Source organism: Hirundo rustica, chromosome 2, assembly GCF_015227805.2.
Source record: "Hirundo rustica isolate bHirRus1 chromosome 2, bHirRus1.pri.v3, whole genome shotgun sequence".
Lineage (NCBI taxonomy): Eukaryota > Metazoa > Chordata > Aves > Passeriformes > Hirundinidae > Hirundo > Hirundo rustica.
In genome coordinates this window covers 85,911,870-85,928,667 of record NC_053451.1, presented here as the reverse complement: position 1 = coordinate 85,928,667, position 16,798 = coordinate 85,911,870, and positions in this window count along the sequence as shown.

The window sequence follows — 16,798 nt, the reverse complement described above, 5'->3', positions numbered from 1 at the left end:
AAACTAATCTAAATCAACATCTTTTAGTTTAAAATCATTAGCCCTTATCCTATACAAAGAGTTCTTCAGCACTTTAAGAATTATGATCAAATTAGAATATGAGAAATGTGTATTTTTTCTGGTTTTGATCTTAATTGTTCTCCTTCAATATAGCCCTGAAAGCTGAATTAGGAAGACATTATATAGAAGGAAGAAGGACCTTTATTCTAACATGAATAAACTTTCTGCTAACAGCACGTTCCCCCAAAATGAACTTCTCTGTTTGTTTCATTACCAGGAGGGAGCACAAAACATGCATAACTACCAGGAGAGAGACACAAACATGCTTTAGCTACAGGTCGTCAAAAAGGAAATATAACATCTGCTCTGAAGTTATTCATGTTAATAGAATATAAATTGTAATCTGAATGTATGATTGTAAGTCCTGATATAAAGTAGCCATTTCGGAAGTTAGGTTTTGTTTTAGCATTTTGTGGGTTAATTGGGAAGACGGGGGATGGGATTCACAACAAATACAATATATCCCTAGCCTGGAAAAGGTGTGGGAGAGGGACACAAAAGAGCTTGTTTGAATTACCAGAGAGGGGCCTTAGAAACTATCGCTGCCGGGAATCCCTGAAAGGATACCAAAAGACAACGGAAAAAGAAAGATACCAGTCCGGGGACCCCCAAGATAATCACTTCAGTATGTATATTCTCTACATGTCTCCGCCGAAATTAACTAATCCACGGAACACCCGGGCTCGGGCCATCAGCTGCATTGTTCTTACCTCCGGTTCTATTTCAGATATTTTTTAAGCAACGCTACCACCTTGCTTAAGTATCGAGGAGCAATTTTTTTATATCTTTTCAATATCCTTTAATCTAAACAGAAGTGTGTCTTTTCCAGATACTTGCCATTGTGCTCACAAAGCCAATTATTTCGTTTGATATTTGCAGTTTAAGGAACAGCACACACATCCCTGTTGCGTGCAGCTTTGAGAACTTGACACAATAACTGCATTTTACATCTTTTGCTCCTTAGGTTTAATTACCTTTCATCTGCTGACATAATTCTTTTCATTACATTCCCCAAATCTATGAAAGTTTTTCTCTTGCATGAGAAGCATCAAAACAAGCTCTGTTCAGGGCTCCATAATCTTCACTTTAGAAACTACAATTTTAAATATTTCTTCAGAATCCAATCCTACCTACGCAAAACTATATGAATAAACCATTTACTTTTGCAAGATTCGGCACCCTTAATTACACAGCACACGCACAAAATTAATTCAACCCACAGGATATTTTTCCCTCCTATGTGTGCATGTGTGCTCCTTTTGTTGCATTTTGAAAGTTTTAAAGACTTCATGTAAAACTCTGATTTATTTGAAATCAATGACAAAAATCTTCCTCATCAACAGAATCAGAATTATGCAATCTATTTTTATTATGTGCATGTAGAACTAATTCATTGAATCTAATGAAAAATTACACTTAAGTTCTACTAATAATGAACCAGAAGCTTTGTTAGTAGTCTTACTTTGACCAAGAAAAGAAAAAGGTTTGAATTGCAAAAAATCCCCACATACCCACTTTATCAATCTCTAAATTCATTCAGTCTCTACCTGTTCCATATTTCTTGCTTACCTGCTGATATCTTCAAATTTTATTTTTTTTTTTTCTCTCAGGTACACATCATACTGATTGTCACATGCTCATTGAATTAGGAAGATGAAAACCTCTATGTATCCTTGGCCAAAATGAGTCTGATTTCAAATGCTATGGCTGCCACAAACCATTCCCAGAAAATCACACAGCAGGAAGAGGGGAGGAAATGACTGAAAAATATTATCAAGTAATAAAAAGTAAATTCATGAGTCATACATTACTTGCTGAAAGGAACATAAAGAACAAAATTGTGTTTTTACCATTGACTGAATGGGAACATGACCAAGAGTATTAACTTTTTGTTCTGACTTATAGGATTGAATGTAGCTATGAAAAGCTTCTAACTAGAAAAGGAACTTGTATGGTTTTTAGAAAAGTCAAAATGAATTTTGTTCTAAACTTGCTGCACTTGGGCAGTAAATTAATACAGTCCTAAAACTGCAAAATTGAGGCTTCTATAAAATATGACTCTATACAACTGGCATGACTTGCCTAAACTGATCAGATTAATGTGCTGGTGCTTTGAGATGTGAGAGGTCTCTGCACATTAATCACCAGAACCATTAGACAGAGATTGCATGTTTAATTCTATGACCCAGGTATCCTGCAGGTGTGTGTATCTGTGTGTAAGAGATATAAAGATTCATTCAGGCATCAGTCTTTAAAACTGTCTTCCTTTCCCCCCTCCTGAGTTTTTGCAACCCTGGTCAGGCTCCCTGGCATACAATTTTTTCATATACCGAATGTACTCAGAGGACCACCACACAAACTTTGAACTGTGAGGCAGATCAGCTACAAGTTCCTTATCCTTCTGCAAGTAGCGTAATTTGGAATTATCATTCAACAGGTAGGATTAAGGTACATAATTTCAATGCCGATTTCCTTGTATTTGTGCTGTCATCTACTGAATATAAAACAGGGGAAAGGTTAGACTATTTCTACCAGATTCACACCATAAAGACAGACATGCAAGAATTCTAACTTTTGTTATCAAGATCAATTTTTTTTTCTGAAGATCTCTCAGTTCTTTGTGGTTTCTGTACAATGGAAAATGCCCATTTTTGCCCACAGATTCATGCTTACCCTTGAATTATTCCCACAGGGCTTCACATGCATCCACCTGCAAAGACAAAGGATCTCAGGAGACAGCTGGTCTCCACCTGTCATACAGCCTTCAGTGTACAGAGCAGATAGGAAGGGTGGTGGGTAGTTGTTGGCATTTCAGATAGGAATGATCTACTTTAGCTCTGTAGGCAACTATATTAGCTACAACTCCGCTATTCACCTAAAGTTCCAGTATAGCTAGTGGAGAAAAATATACTTATCTGTGATTCAGAAAATGTATTTTAGACATCTGCCTTAAGATGAGATTAATGTCATTCCAAAAATGACATTTCTCTCTATCAGTTACAGTGAGTCTAGACAAGAAGTCCAGATTTAGGAATCTGTGTTGCATATCCTAACAGTCAGGTGATTTTACTTTCCCATTTTCTTCTTCATCCAATGACAGAAGGACACTTTTTTCACAGAGAAGGACAGTGAGAAACAACCTGAATCAAAACTGATCCCTTTCTAAAACATTCTGAAAAGGCTTCACCCTAGGAAATCTTGGTTATAAAACAGTCCAGAAATGGAAGCTGCTGAAAGAAGGTCATAAAACTGATAGGAAAATTCTGGTTGGAAGGGACATTGGGATGCCAACTGGTTTAAAATCCTGCCAAAGCACAGTCAACTATGAGTTCAAACCATGAGGTTAATAAGGACTTTGCACAACTTTCCACTGCCTGACTGTACTCTCAGGAAAAACTTTCTCTTCTTTTGTTTCAACTTATGCCCATGGCTGTTCTGCCTTGTACCACTTCAGAATCATGGCTCCAGCTCTTTAATGACTCCATGTAGGTGCTGGGGGTAATTTTAATATTCACAAAAGCATGCCTTCTCCAGTTCTGAATAGGATTCAACTCTCCATGTGGGGCACGCACTCCAGCCCCATGATTGCTTGGGGTTCTCCACTAAGCCTTCTCTTTCATATTTGGGGGAAGCAAAAAGTGAACACAGGATCCAGCTCTGTTCTTGGCATTTGTCCTTGTTTAATTTTATGAGATTTCTGTCTTCCTCCAACCAAGAAGACAGCCCTACCCTTGAGCTTATCAAATGTTACCCCAACTTTGTGTCACCTGCAACTTGAATTGGAATGCATTCTACCACCTCTGCCAAAGTCATTGCAAATACATTAACAGGACAGACCTCTGCAGTGCTCACCACAGGTACCCACCCAGGGTGCAACACATTAACCACTGATCATCCAAACAGTTTTCTACCCAGGTAGTCACCCACCCAACCAGACCGTTATGTCCTTGTTACACAAGTGCCAAGAATTTGAAGGACTCTGTTGCATGAATTTAACATCAAAAGCACCCAACATCCACACCGTCCTCAAAGAACTGAGAAGCTTGGTTGGATAAGTAAAGCAAGAATCCGAAGACTCGTTCAGTGGACTGTTCAAAGGCTGGGGACTCTCGGGGTGGTGGACTTCAATAGTTAAAACCAATTTTTGTTGTTTTTTGTTGTTTTGTTTTTTAATTGTGTTAGCATTCAGAGTTCCGTGTTGTTTAATTTTAAAAGCCCTTAACAGTTTTAACCCTACGCCCTTAGAAGTCAACATGGAGAATTTGCGAACAAGAGCAGCCTAACTTGCCCGTAAATCACAAGTGGTGGACAAATTAATATTCTGAATCGAAAATAGAGCCAACACTTTTCTTTTAACTTTATTCTAACAAAAAAAGGGTGAGATGTTGTTAGTGCACTAAATAGTTAGTTCATTTTGTTATTAGATTGCACTGGGTGGTTTATCATATTTGCACACAAAAATAGTTTTGTTAAATTTTGCACATGGTATGTTCTATACCCCCTCTAAGTTCTGGTGTTGGCATCCTCTGGTTAGTCCCTCCCTATGACCCCCACACCTCCCCCAAGTTCTTTTCCATGGTTGTGGTTCCCTCTCCCTGCCTCTTTCCCACCCTGGGTTTAAAAATCCCCACAAAAAAAAAATCTCCTTCTCTTTCTTCCTCCTGGACTGGAGAGAGTACTACCAATAAACCTGTGGGACTGTTGTCCCAGGGAAGAAAAAGAGCACCCTCTGTCCATTATCAGGGTTTAATGCACTGGGGTCTGGAGGTTAGGAGTTAGCCAAGATTTGACCCTGAGATCAAATATCAAAAACCTCGATATGTCCTAGCCTGGATATAGATGAAATTGGCTCCTTCATGGTCTTAGCTAGAGCAGCAAAATCTGATTAACCAGACAAGAAAAAGCTTCTCCTAGAGTCCTGTTTTGATTGCTCTGTGTGGAAGAGGTAATTTAACTAATCTATCTTCCATGGACCTGCATAGTCTTGCTTCAAAAGCTGCTCTGGCATAGCAAAATGAGTAGCCAGCTGAGTCCTTCAGGTTTGCAGACACATTCTAGAACTCCCAGGATCAAAGACTGGATTGTGGTCTTGTGATCTTTGCAAGGTCTGGAAAAATCCTTCGCAGCTTTATGCCTTGTAATATTATCCTGGAAAGCTGGAGAGTCAATGCACATGTGATATATATATGTATGGAACCTGTCAGTAAGTGTCTCTGCCTAAAGCTGGCTTCAGTGAAGCAGGAGGCTTTCTGGCTCCTGATCTTCCTACCAGAAGCAAAGGGCATATGTTAGATTGAGGAGTTAGAGGTCATAGCTCACACAAATCAACGACTGTCTCTCTGCATTCTCACTGTCAAGGACGGATGGTTAAAATTTAGCTTTGGCCTGACTGGAGAGAACCATGAAGCAGGAAGTTGAGCACAAATACTTTATAGTTATTCCTCATAGTGTCCACCACAATACTGCAAGTTTGCAGGGACATATCAGTTTCTTCTGTACGTTTAACACACAAGAGCAAAAGCTAAAAAATGGTAATTAAGATTCTCACAGAAGATTATGTCTTTTCTCTACTGTACCTCATGAATCATTTCTTCTGATTAGCTTGCACCTTCAGTGAATCAGCAAAGTAAATGAAGCATTAGATGTGCTGTGAAAGTAACCACTTTCTTCAAGTAGATGACCATGTTCTCCAGAAAGAAATGATCCAAATCAATGAAATCACAGACAGAAGATTAAATTACTTTTACGAAAGATGTTTTCAAGCTAGTTTGTGGCAGTCTCCTTCATGAAATTCTACAATGTTCTTGTGCAGCAGAGAAAAATACAGGAAAAAAAAAGAGCAGTGCACAATTAAAAAAAAAAAAAAAAAAAAAGGGAAAATAATTTTTAAAAACCCACTACAATTTAACAGAGTTGATTATTATATAAGCACTAAAAGCAAATATTTTTCCTGTTTTCCACTGATGTGAAAAACCACCATAACTTCAGATGCTCCTAATTATATCAAATATTGGAAACCATCCCAGGCTTCTCAAGACATTTAGCCAGTTTCCCATGGAATAACAGAATGTTATCATACACATGAGAAAAATAGGCTTCATATACAAAAATGGAAAAGCCAAGCTAAACATAAGTAAAGGAAAATGTAGAGCTACAAAAACAGTACAGACCAACCTTTGCTAACCTGTGAATATTTTTTTTCAGCTTCTGCTGGATAAGGAAACAGACAAAATGTTGATTCATACAGAGGTCCCCACATTCTCTATTCTGCAAGATTTCTTGTCAAGATTTTGTTTCAGTGCAAATCCCCTGGTCTAGCCACCACTTGACATACAGAAGACAACATTTAATAAGAAACTTTTCATGTAAACACAAGTTCCCCAAAAAGGATGGAAGGATAGGATGTTTCCTTTGTTTTAGAGTGATCACACAAACATTGACATCAAATGCGTACAATTCGTTACTTGAGCGATTACAAAAAAGGAAAGTTGTATAAATATAACATTTCCCTAAATATAACCTTTTACATTTACATAGGTTTTTTTTCTATTAAATGTTCCAATTTTCCACCACTAAAAGTGAAAAAAGTAAGTACATATCCATTGGAAAGCATTTGGATACTTACCTAAAAATGTCAAAAAAAATTTAAATTATAAGGAAAATCTTGAATTTTATAGGTAGCTTATAGATAGTGTTTTCCTCTATGTAGAAAAGATTCCTTATATGCTTCTAGATTTAGTATACGTTAAAGACATTCCTCATGTATATCAAAAATAATTTCTATTTTAAGTGCTTCCTATGCATCCAATCCTAAATGTGAAATATGAGTAGCATTACATTATTTTGGCCTTCTGTGCAGTAAACATTATTTTATTCACATGTCACATGTTTATATCATATTTACAGATGAATATTTCTTCAAGAGCTATCTGTCCCTTTTCCTTTTCACTACTGTAATCAATAGATACAAATTTTGGAGATGCCTAATTTTACACTCCACTTAAAACAGTAATTGCTAGGGAAGAGCTACAGTCAAAAATCAGGCACCACATAATCCTTGGCACAGAAACTAGGAAATCAAATGGAATTTTGAAGATTTTTAATATCGAAGTGAAACTGAGTTAATTTCAAACTATTTCTTACAGAACTTCAAATGTCTAGAATAAAATAAACCTTGCAGAGGTTTCTAACATAGAATTTTCCTTCAGTAATACCAGAGGAGGAAGGGTTTCTAATTTCACTTAAAAAGACTGGGGATTTTAAGATAATACTCAACAAACTTTCACCTCTGTGAAAGTTTTAATACATTAAAGATGTTTTTAAATGTACTGGATGCTGGATGTTGCTAAAATAGTTACAAGCTGATTCACTTGCCCCGTATTATAATATTCAACTAAATTAGAACAAAGATTGCTGTAAGTTAAATGCAATAGACAGTATTAATCTAATACAATACAGACATTGCATCTCAGTGAATTACTCTTTTCTCCCCTTATTGTCTGTGGAACTGTTTCTGTGGTTCACTTCATTTCATCCTAAATTAAGCACTTCCATTTGCCAAAATGACATTTACTCTAAAAGCACCCATTGTCTGAGAAGGAGTCCACAGGGAACTAGCTCAGGGCTCTACACTGGAAACACTTAAGAAACAGTGAAAATAATGTCTATCTGAACAAGTCCTTTATCAGGAAATATACATTAGTGTTGATTTGGATGTCCCAGAAATGGAGCTTGGCTTGGTAAAGTCAGACTAGAATCGTAGAATCATAGATCCATTCGGGTTGGAAGGGACCTTTAGAGGTCACCCAGAACAACCCCCCTGCAATAAGCAGGGGCACCTTCTATTAGGTCAGGTTTCTCATAGCCCTATCCAGCCAGGCCTTGAATGTTTCCGGAGATGGTGCATCTACCACCTCAATGGGCAACATGTTCCTGTGTTTAACCACCCTCACAGTAAAAAACATCTTCCTTTTATCTTATCTAAATTCACTTCTCTTCTCTTCTCTTCTCTTCTCTTCTCTTCTCTTCTCTTCTCTTCTCTACTCTTCTCTTCTCTTCTCTTCTCTTCTCTTCTCTTCTCTTCACTTCTCTTCTCTTCTCTTCTCTTCTCTTCTCTCTTTTATTTTCTTTTTTTTAAGCCCTTGTCCTATCACAGATTACCTTAAAAATATTTGTCCCTGTCTTTCTTATAAGCCCCTTTCAGGTACTGAAAGGATGCAATAAGGTCACAGTGAAGTCTTCTCTTCTCCAGGCTGAACAATCCCACTTGTCTCAGCCTTTCCTCATAGGAGGGATGCTCTGTTCCTCTAATCATTCTCATGGCCTGTCTGTGGACTTGCTTTCAAAGGTCTGTTTCTTTCTTGTGTTGGGACCCCAGAGCTGGATGCAGCACTGCTGGTGAGGGGTCTCATAAGAGCAGAGAAGTGGAATCCCTTCCCTTGCCCTGCTGGTTATGCTGCTTTGGCTGTAGCCCAGGATATGCTTGGTGTTCTGGGTTGTGAGTGCACATCCCTGGATCATGTCCAGCCTCTCATCACCTGCACCCTCAAGTCCTTCTTTGCAGAGCTGCTCCTGATCTGTTCATCCCTCAGCCTGTATTGGTTTTCCCAACCCAGGTGTAGGACCCTGCAGCTGAATTTTTTAAACCTCGTGACTTTTTGATGGATCCACAAGTTTGTTCAGGTCCCTCTAGATGGCATCCTGTCCTTCAGGTGTGTCAGCCTCACCCCTCAACTTGGTGTCATATGCAGGTTTGCTGAGGATGCACTCAGTTCCTTTGTCATTGATGATGTCCATCCTGTGTCATTGATGAAGATACTAAACAGTACTGGTCCCAGTACAGACCCCTGAGAGACACCTCTTGTCATCGATCTTCATCCAGACATCGAGCCATCGATCATTATCCTCTGGATGTGACCATCCAAACAATTCCTCTTCCACTAAATAGTTTATCCATCAAATCCATATCTTTCCAATTTAGAGAGTAGGCTGTTGTAGGGGATCATGTCAAAGGCTTTAAAAAAGTACAGACATGTAGCCCTTGTCTTGTCCACTGGTTTCGTTGCTTCATCATAGCAGATCACTACATTGGTCAGACAAGACTGTCCCTTGATGATGCTGTGCTAGTTGTCTTGAATTATCTCCCTGTCCTCCATGTGCCTTATTCTAGGAGGATCTGTTCCATGATCTTCCAAGGCACAGAGGTAAAGGCTGGCAGGTAATTAATTCCTAGGGCCCTCCTTTCTATCCTTCTTAAAAATGGGGGTAGTGTTTGCTTTTTTCCAGTCCCCTGGGACTTCACCTGACTGACATAACCTTTCAGACATGAAAAGTGGTTTGGCAATTACAACATCCAATTCCCTCAGGAATCTGGGATGCATTTTGTCATGTCTCTTAGACTTATACACAATCAGGTTCTTCACATCATCATGAACCTGATCTTCTCTTACAGGGGGAAGGACTTTCCTCCTCCAGTCCCTGCCTTGCTGTTCATCCACTTGTGAAGAGATTGCCATTGAAGATTGAGGCAAAAGAGTTGAGTACCTCAGCCTTCTCCATTGTTACTGGTTTGCCAGTGATGTTCATCATGGAGGGGTACACTTTCTTTGTCCTTCTCTTTCTGCCTAGCATAACTGTTATTATTTACATCCTTGCCAATTTCAGCTCCAGATGTGCCTTGGCTTTCCTGACTCCATTTCTACATGAAGAGGCAGCATACCCATCCTCTTCCCAGGATACCTACACCTGGTTCTCCTGTCTGTGCATTTCCTTCTTGGCCTTAAGTCTGATGAGCAGGTCTTGACTTAGCCATACTGAGCCTTCCTTGTCCGGTTTCTTACACGTGGGGATCAAGAGTTCTTGTGCTCTATGAAAAGGGTCTTTAAAGATTTGCAAACTCTAGTTTCCCATTGCCAGTTGTCAGCTTGTCTATATCTGATATGTGTATTATGACACAGTGAATGTGAAGAGGTGTTTTTCCAGATCTCAGAAAATAAGGTTTCAGGAAATAAATCCTTTTTAATTTCCTGGTTTCCCCTGAACAGTGAAGTAAGGTGGCTTGTTTGAGATGAGCTGTGGAACAGCTTATTATCCACACAAGCAAATAGCCTGTTGTACTTAACATCTCTCTGAGATAACAATGCCTGAGTACTAACTAGGGAGAAAAAAGATAGATAGGTACACATCATGGTGCCTCTGTACATGAATGCTGAATACGGGGAGGGAATAATTTGTGGTTTGGCAGTTCTTTGACCTTAGACCTCAGCTGGAGTGATGCAAAATGCACCTCAATGCTTTAGAGTGGTGCAGAGCTGATTCATCGAGAGTGACTCACTCTGTTAAAGATGTTCCTTAGGTAAGTTGACAGAAGTACCAGAGAAGCTGGGAAGTTTGTGAGCAATGCAAATAAATGAAAAACAATCTGTTCAGAAAGACATAATTTTGTCAAGAGATACTGCTCCTGATTTTTGTTGGCACAGCTGTTCTTGGGGCGCCCCATGACAAGCAAAATGGTGCAGGATAACGCAGGCACCTGAAGAGTTCTCTAAGAGGACATGGGAGAGAACAGCAGATAGAGAGCAATTTGACAGGATGGTGTTAGGTAGGACTTGCCTATATAATAAATATGTGGGAAACCTCCATTTTGGACATTCTTTTTAGTGCAAGGACTGAAGAGGAATAGGGGACACAACCTGCAAGGGTCACAACCTGTTGATCTTGTTGGTTATCAGCAAAAGCAGCAGGCGCCTGCCCACAGCTTTGGCAAAGCAAGCACCCAGAGTTCCTCGCTTGCCTTGTGATTCATTCGCAGGAAGAGGCCAACACAGCACTAAGCGATAGTTTTATCATGTGACAAGCTCATTTCCTTCACAGATAGATGTTTTCAGGTTTGTTTGCTCTTTATTGTCATGGCTTTTACAACTTTTAAATGCCTCAATTCAATTTAATTAAACTCCAACTGTAATAGATCAGAGACCCCATGAACTTTGTAACTGTGTAACTTGCTTGTATTCTTTCCTTCACACTCTGTTTTATAATCCTATGTTACAGGGATTTGGAGTGGGGTCTTTTTTACTATTCAAGTCATCTTTTTTTTAGTTAAAACATTGTTCCAATTTTTCCCAGATCACAGGCAGTTTTCCTTGGTAAGGAAGGATAACATATTTTTTTTATCCTGTTCTATAACATGAGCAGAATATTTAAGTTATCAGTATGCTGAAATGATAATCCAGAAAATAAGGAGTGAACACCATAATAATTTGGCTAGAGATTTGATTTATAAAGTGAAAAAGTGATCTTTTCACAAAGGCACTTCAGAAATAATGTTGGGTTTACCATTTTTATTCACATAAATTCAAACAGAAAAAAAAGTAACAGCTGGCCTAATCTAGTAGTTTATTTATGTATAAAAGGCTGGATGTGATTTTTTCTTTATAAGAAACACATTGGTTTTCTACTGGTAGCATATGTATTGTACAGTTTGCAGCACCAATGACATTAACAAAATCTTCAAAGTCATAAAACTTCTGTTCTGCCTGCTGTTGCTCACCTATTGTTTTGTCAGAGAGAAGAATATATTATCCACTTCCCTTGAAAGAGCAGCAGTTGTTCGCACATGGAAGATAAGCGTTGCATGGGATGCTTCCCTGCTGGAGTGTAGAAGGTGTTAATAATCTAAAGAGTATGAACAGATGTTATCTTTACAGCAATTAGCATAATATTTCCTGATTGACTACACTATGCATTCACTTTTCTTCTTTTTTTTTAACTGAAACTTCTGTAACAGTAATCCATTTATTCTTTTTGTTGTTGTTGAGAATGTTTCCAATTTATAGACTTATGGAGTTCATAAAATGAGTATAAAAATCAGAAAACAGATGTAGTGTCTCACAAATACTGTTTTCTAAGATTTGGCATATTTTATCTTAATGCAAACAATGTGAACAATAGCATTAAAATGTAAAGGGCTACCTCCCCAGAAGAGCTCAGGAAAGAATGAGAGCTGGAAAAAATCAAGTTTTTGAACCTCCCACTTATGGCAACCTAACTACAAAGTTTGTGTGCCTGGGTTCTCTAGACAAGAGCATTGAGCAGCTTCAGGATGCTCATATTACCTGGTAGAAAATACAGAGAAAAAAAGTGGATTCAACATCAGACATCTCTGAATTTCCTAGATATCAAGTTTCAAGCCCAAGGAGCCCACTTTTTTGCTCTTACTCTTAGAAGAATTCTAATTTATTAAATTGTTCCATTGCCACAAATAATGAATTTCTAAATAATTGAATAAAAATAAAACTTACAGTTTAAGACTTTCTGTCATGGAATCATAGAATCATTAAGTTTGGGAAAGAGCTTTAAGATCATTGAGTCCAGCTGTTAACCCAGCACCACCATGTTCTGTTCAAGTGACACATCCACACACCTGTTGAACACTTCTAGGGATGGTAATTCCAGCACTTCCCTGGTCAGCCTGTGCCAATGTCTGACCACTTGGTCAGTGAGTATTTTTTCCCTATCATTGAGTCTAACCCTCTGCCCAGTGCAAAAGGAGGCAACCTCCTCTGTTCCTGGTTCTTTCTCTTTATTTTTATAAAAAGTCTTCATAAAAGGTATTTCCAGCAGAATAGATAAATTTGTTAAAACTTAATGTTCTGTTGGTGTTTTGGACACTTAGGAGGATGTAATAGACTCCACCTTTTACAGTAAACACTATAGGGTAGATGACAATGCATTGCAGAAAAAATAATGCATGCAGAAATTCAAGTGAATAATTTATGCTTCCCACTCCACTTATCTTTTCTCAGGAAATTAATATTCAGTTCTGAATTAGCTTCATGTTGTTGCAATGAGAGTTATAATCATTACTCCTCCCCAAAATGGTTCATTTTGCTGTTTCTTATTCTGGATAACCAGCAATAACTTGCAATATTCTATTTTTCTTCTATGCAATCTGTGAGTCTTATTGTCTTGAAAATGTTTCCTTTTTAGTACATGGCGCAAGAAAAAACTACACATCAGTTTAGGTTTGCAAACCTGAGAGTAAATGGATTTATTCCAGCTGGAACTGATTGAACATATAGTGTGCATTTAAAGTGCTATATTGGAACTTTCAAGTAGTTTCTTTATATAAAGATGAGCACATAGTAACAATTTCTGACTTCTTTTTTTTTGTTTTTTCCTTATCCATCTGCAATAATCCACCCCCAGTCTGGTTCTTGTTTTTATTCCGATTAAGCTCTTTAATTTCACAAAAAATGGGCGTGCTACTTAGACCTACACTTGGTCGATTCTGTCTCCTGCCTCCAGTTCTTGGAAGTTGTGCCTTGAATTACACTAAAAAGCACCATAAATCTTGTTCCATCCACTGTGTTCCTATCTGGCATTTTTGCTGTAGCACAAATTTGAAGTGCTGAGCTTGGATACTACCTTGGATCTAGTACAAGTGCTTTGGTGATATTTTGGATTGCATGGCATGGAAGATGACAGTAGAACTCTGGACTTACAAATCAGCCAGCACTAAAGTAACGAGAGAGGAAGATTTATTCTATTTCAGAGACTCACAGGTATTACAAAGCTCCACTCTGCTATCACTGAAGCCAACAGGAGGCTTTCCTTTGATTTTAATAGGAGCTGCACCAGCAAAGAATGTGAGAGATGTAATTTCTCAAAGTAATAGCCTTCTTTCCCTTGCAAGGATAAACTACTCGGCTTTCCATCTCTCAGTGCATTCTTGTAGGTCTCAGCATTTTTGCTAGCTTGAATAGCATTGGTTTCCATTAAGTGCTGTATACAATGTAGGGCCATTTGATTATCACACTGGTATCTATAATATAATTACTCTTTTGAAAATATAACCAACTTGCACAGAATTCAGGCTGGTAGCAGACAGGCATACTAATGTAAAAAAATTATTGAATTAAGCAATCATTTATGTAGGGACAATCTGGAGACAAAATACGTTAGAGTTGTAGCTTTAAGCTAATAAAAGGTCATTTCCCAAATTATTATTCCTATAATTGACTTTAAAATATTTAATCTAATCTTAGAATTAATTTTACACTGTTAAAAGTAAAGTTAAAAAATGAATCATCTTTGTACTGATTTATTTAAACTATCAACCTAATTCAACATAGTTTAGAGCCACGCTTCCACTACAGCTTTGGAATAGACTTAAACAAACTCATCAATAAAAGGAGTAAAATGATATCTTCTTTAAAAGCTATATATGCAGTGCTGCAATGTTTGAGAACCAGGAGAGACCAGAATAGGAGGTGTAAGAGGGCAAATTGTAATGGTTCTTTTGCTGTAAAAAAAAATATTTTGCAGAAAATCAGCAAGAAAAATAGGCTAATACACCCTGCAAATAAAATTGCCTTTTTTTTTTTTTTTTTAACTAGTTTCATTATTATTCCTCTTAACATCTGAGCTGAAGATAAGTAGCATATTATAGGAGAGAAATGAGGTAGTTTATTCTTGTAGGTTCTGAATCTTCCCTTTAATTTATTGTTTCTGTTTAGGAATTGTATTTTCCAATTTAGTGTTCCCAATGAAATTACTCAAACCATGTGCTGTTTGCTCACTTTCCCATCTCCCTCTCCCTTTCCTTGCAGGTGGCTGGAAAGGAAAATTGGAGGTACAAAAGGTAAAGGTCATGGGTTGAGATTAGAATAGTTTACTGGAATGAGCAATGAGGTAAGAAAATGAACAGTATTTAGCAGCAATATTAATAGCAAAAATGTACAAGACAGGCAAATGATCCATATTCAAGTGCTCACCATTATTCCATTCAGAGCCCAACAGTATCAGACCGTCACCACACTATCCCCACCCAAAAGGGACCCCTTCTCCCATCTCCAGGAAGTGACAGGAGATGGTGTAAAATAAACTCTGGGTCCTGGCCATGCCTCCTCCTGGCTACTGCAAAAATTAATTCTGTCCTGGTTAGAACAGAACACCTATTAATTTACAGGTTGTTCACCCTACAGCCATCTATGACTAAAAAGGACTAAATAATTTGTTTGTACCATCTCAGCCACTTAATGATAAACAGATATTGGCCTGTATTGTTTTTAAACATGTGAGAAAAAATGTCCTAAAAATATTGAAAGACACAATGCTTATGAACACAGTTAGCAAAGGCAGTAGGCCATCAGAGTTCTCTTACTGAGGCGTTCGTGTTGTTTTAATATGAGAGTAATGATGGTGCAATTATTTTCTGAAATAACTGTTAACGTAGAGAAGCTTTTAAAAGGAACATACAAAACGTAAGCAAAGAGATACCAGCAATGATTTATGTAATTCATAATCTTTATGGCAAATGAGGCAAATATTTAAATCAGTGCCCACTCAGAAGTCCATAATCACCCCAGCCAAAGGTGATTATCATTAAATGACCTTTCCTGTTTAAGTGAGTCGTGTTTGCTGATGTTTTGCAATTTCACACAACACATTTGCCATGATTCAGTGTCCATCCATTCACTAAGTACAGGACATTACAGGACATCTACATATTCAGAGGGCAGCAAATACTGACGTAGTTCCGCAGGAGTCACAGTTCAGTAAAGATGTTTAAAGATGAAGTTAACTGTCAGGATGCAAATAAACTGCCTTCAGATTTAGTCACACATGCAAATGAAGGCATTTGCATCTGAAATAATGTAAATTATTTGTTTTACCGCTGAAAATTTGATAGACTGTCTGACAGATACATAATAAAAGAGACTGGGATCCCAGTACTCTTTTGTTGTGATTTCATTGGCCACATCAGAGTAGAATTTGATGTTTTACTTTAAAGTCTGACTAATAACTAATGCCAATATGCTGTTTCTATACAAGTCCTCATGACCATCTGAATTCCAGGCAATGAAACCTTAAAGTAACACAGGCTTTTTAACCTACCAGACAGATATGTTTATGTACACAGAGGCAGCACAAGCTCTGCATATGAATTTTGTCTCACTAAAGCCCTGTTTTTAAGAGCTGAGGGACATCATAAGTGACAAGTCCTTGCCAGAATCAGATGTATTGATTATATTTATTTTGATTTTTCTCCAGATAATTGCATCAACCCAAACATACTAGCATTTAGATAAGAGTTGTTCACATAGACCCAAATAGAAAAGACAATGTTATTGGATGAAAATAAAATAAGATATACCTGTGGTAATTAGAGAATCACACATATCTTCAATCAACTTATTTTTGGCAGAAAGAGAATGAGAACTTCAGGCTAAAAATGAAAAAACCTTAAAGGTCACTAAATTTGTCTGTCCAAAGAAAGTCAAAAGATTCATTATCTGTAACAGAGGAAAAAGTAGAAAATGTGGATATCTAAATCCTGTTGAGTATGTTAAAGTCTTTCATCTGGTTGTTTATTACTTCAATTATTTGAGAAATAATTGGCACATCAAATTAAAAAAAAATATAATTAAATCAGAACCATCCATCATTTCATCATTTTTTGTAAGTTAAATAAATTATTCAAAGTTCATGGCCTATTTCACACTACCTTACACAGTCCTAGCGTGTACTTATATTTCTCTCAGATCATAACACATTGACACATACTAAATACAACTAGTTACTGTTTCCACTTTACAGTTTCATCTCATTTGTTTAGCAAAACTTGTTGAAGTTTCATTTTTATATCATGACCTTGCCAAGGTGAGTCTTACGTTTGTAGCCTGCAGAAATATTGGTCCTACTGCGTGTTGTCATTCCATTGTAGTAAAATCCTTAA